The 3,614-nt window shown below is 41.5% G+C and overlaps 1 pseudogene; it reads left to right on the top strand.

The window, feature by feature from the left end:
* Positions 1–232: 232 nt before the first annotated feature.
* Positions 233–1,577, top strand: LOC131489881 (ORM1-like protein 2; annotated as a pseudogene).
* The last annotated feature ends 2,037 nt before the right edge of the window (positions 1,578–3,614 follow it).

Below are 3,614 nucleotides of genomic sequence, written 5' to 3' on the forward strand. Positions count from 1 at the left end.
AAAGGCTATCAAGGAGGAGTTGTGTGCTGCTGAAGGTGGGTCAAATTTCACAAGCTTTGGGAAGAGAGCAACTTAAGCAAAGTTTTGTTGAGGGGCATTTTGTTCTGATTGATCAGTGAGCACAAGAGATTCAGCTAATTTTTATGAGCGAGAGGTGGGAACTTGGAGGGCTGGCATAGAGAAGAAAAAGGGAAGGGCATCATTAAGTTTTATCTAAATCTTATGGTGAAGAATGGTTGTTCCCAGTAAGCTGTTTCCAGAACACAGAAAGGTGAGGGGCTTTCTCTAACTGTAGCTCTCTTCCAGAATCACAGGATTCCGATAAAGTTCAAAAATGTCAGGAGCTACAAAGATATAGACCCAAGTGTCAAAATAAAGAAAGCAAAGCTACCATTGGAAACAATCAGGCTACCAGAGAAGAGAGATGTGTTAGTAACTCACATAATTAAATAAATGTTTTAACAGAGGTATAGAAAAGGTAATATGTGAGTGTGTAAAAGGTTATGCATAGTTTTCAACTGCAATGTTTTTTTTTTGTTTTTTTTTTTTTTTTAATTTTTTTTTTTCAACGTTTTTTATTTATTTTTGGGACAGAGAGAGACAGAGCATGAACGGGGGAGGGGCAGAGAGAGAGGGAGACACAGAATCGGAAACAGGCTCCAGGCTCCGAGCCATCAGCCCAGAGCCTGACGCGGGGCTCGAACTCACGGACCGCGAGATCGTGACCTGGCTGAAGTCGGACGCTTAACCGACTGCACCACCCAGGCGCCCCTCAACTGCAATGTTTAAGAATTTTAAAGAGTTGATAACAGAGTGACGCCACTAAAACTGTGTAGCTCAGGGGGCACTTAGGTGGCTCAGTTGGTTGAAGGTCTGACTCCTGATTTCAGTTCAGATCATGATCTCACAGTTTGAGTTCAAGCCCTGCACTGGGCTCTGTGCTGATAGTGTGGAGCCTGCTTGGGATTCCCTGTCTCTCTCTCTGCACCTCCCACACTCATAGTCTCTCTCTTTCAAAAATAAATAAACATTTAAAAAATGTGTAGCTCAGGCTTCCAGGAGACACAAGTGTAGAAGTGAGGGCTGAACCTCAAGCGAGTTGGGCTTCTGAAACTGGCAGGCAAATATGGGGGCTGGCACATAGCAAAGAAAACCCCAACACTAGACTGGCGAATCACCAAAGCATCTGGCTGGCCCACATCATCGTGGTGGGACTACTGCACATGGCTCTATTCAGCATTTCTGTTGTCCTGATCCTGATCCTGACCCTGACCAACATCATCCACTACTTGGCTATGTAGGTCTTCTTGTATATGGTGAAAGGGACACCCTTGGAGACCCTTGACGAAGGAATGGCTCTGCTACTGACACACTGGGAAGAGATGGACTATGGATTCCAAATTACCTTTTCCCGCAATTCTTCAGCATCTCTTCAATTGTACTCTGCCTCCTGGCCAGCTTCTAAACCAAGTTGATGCTGCTCACTTCCTCGTCAATATGCCTCATTGCTCTGCCTACTGCTACTTACATTGTCCCAACTTCATAGGGTCTGTCCCTTTGGCATCAACAAATACTGAGGGATGGGGCTGGGGTTGAAGCTGAAATAAGATGCTGTAACATCCTTGCCTTCTCCGTGCTGCCTTCTATATGTTGAAAGCCTGAGAACTATACAACCTTTTCCAAACTCCCTGGAAGACAGTATGTTGTAAAGTGGGGCTCCCTAGGCCCAGCCCTGGTAGGAGCAGTGTTCTTTGAATCAGGAAATGCAGATGGGATAAGGGACAAAACACTCTCCTCCATAGCAGGAAACCATATTTGGGCAGCATGTTTAGTGACATCTCTTTTCCAGATCTTCCCCCCACCCCACCACCCCCCTCCTTCTCTGTCTTGCTTTGTATTTTCTTTATGATAAAGATATTTTTTTTCTGAAAAAAATGTGTAGCTCTGAGACAGGCAAATAGAAAGAACCTTCTAGGCAACGGATGCAGCATGTGCTCAGGAGATGGACAGGGCTAACTTCAGTATACTAAGATGATAAGGTGCTTATCAAGAGAACTGGGAGACATAGTTAAGAGAAATAAGCAGAGGCCAGATCAGAAGGTCTTGACAAATTATTCCTACAGGCTATACAGAACCATTGAGCGTGTCCATTCCGCTGAAATTCCCTCAGCTGAGCCACTTTGCCACTTGTAACCCTAGCTGGAATTTTTGCTTCTCCTCTCGTTTTGCCCCATCGTCTGAGAAATGGAGGGACTTTTTTGCTGTTCAATATATAATAACTGAAATGTAACTTGGTAAAACACGTTTGCAGGAGGGCTGGGTAACATTAGCTAACTATGACATTTTTACCTTGATTTCACTTGACCCTAGATTTCTGGAGGAATATTTTAGTGTTTCAAGTAAATTTCCATAAATGGAGGAATAAGGTTATAGCCACTAGAGTAAGCTCATAATTTGTCCTTTTATATTCTTCATAGATAGGTGAGGTCACTTCACTTCTAAGGAGGAAAACTGGTCAGGTTTCAAGAAACTAAATTAGTCTGAATGCTAGTAAAAAATCTCATGCCGAAATAAAAAAATGTGTGTGTCTCTAGGTTTTGCCCATAGGTAAGATAACATTTCATCAATATTTGACTATGACTTTTGGGCATTTTATCTCACCAACAAAGATTTAAGATCGCCTTCCTTGCCAATTCTTCTCACCCACCCTATAACTATTTCTTTCCTACCATTTGTTCAAACACCCTTCCAATTGCTCTCTCCTAACCCCTTTACCCCATTTCAGTTTTTCCATGCTATAACATTCCATGTTGGAAGAGCTTATTTTCCTTTTAAGTAATGCTGTTTATGAGCTATAACAATGGTTCTTAAGCTTTAATGGAAGAATCTGTTAGAGAACTAACTTAAATGCAAATTGTTATACTTATCAACAAAGATTCTGAATCAATAAGTTAGTAGTCTTAGGCCACAGGCTAAAGAATGTCTGTGATTAATAGTCATTGCAGATAACTGGAATACAGTGACTTCCACAGCATATTTAGAAAATCATTGTATGATGAGCCAGAAATTGGTTGAAAATTAGCCTAATTAGCTCTAGATATTTTATTACCAAAATCTGAGTTTGAGAACTTAGCAGGTAATAGAGTTTCATATTGCTTATATTTTATTTTATTTTTAAAATTTTTTTAACGTTTATTTATTTTTGAGACAGAGGGAGACAGAGCATGAATGGGGGAGGGTCAGAGAGAGGGAGACACAGAATCTGAAACAGGCTCCAGGCTCTGAGCTGTCAGCACAGAGCCCGATGCGGGGCTCGAACTCATGAACTGCGAGATCATGACCTGAGCCGAAGTCGGCCGCTTAACCGACTGAGCCACCCAGGCGCCCCATTTATATTTTAAATATATATATATATAGTTTGCACATGGTATCTATGTGGGGTGTTAGGTTTTAGGGAAAAATTTGACTAATCTTATTTTTCTGCTAAATACCGTCATAATGTTATCAGGTCATTATTATCTCTAAGGTGGGATTGCTACTGTTGTGATCATTCCTTTTTTAAGGAACAATGAGTAAATCATTTCTTGGGTAAACCCAAGAAATTGACAGTGAAG

The sequence above is a fragment of the Neofelis nebulosa genome, chromosome 1 (assembly GCF_028018385.1).
Source record: "Neofelis nebulosa isolate mNeoNeb1 chromosome 1, mNeoNeb1.pri, whole genome shotgun sequence".
Lineage (NCBI taxonomy): Eukaryota > Metazoa > Chordata > Mammalia > Carnivora > Felidae > Neofelis > Neofelis nebulosa.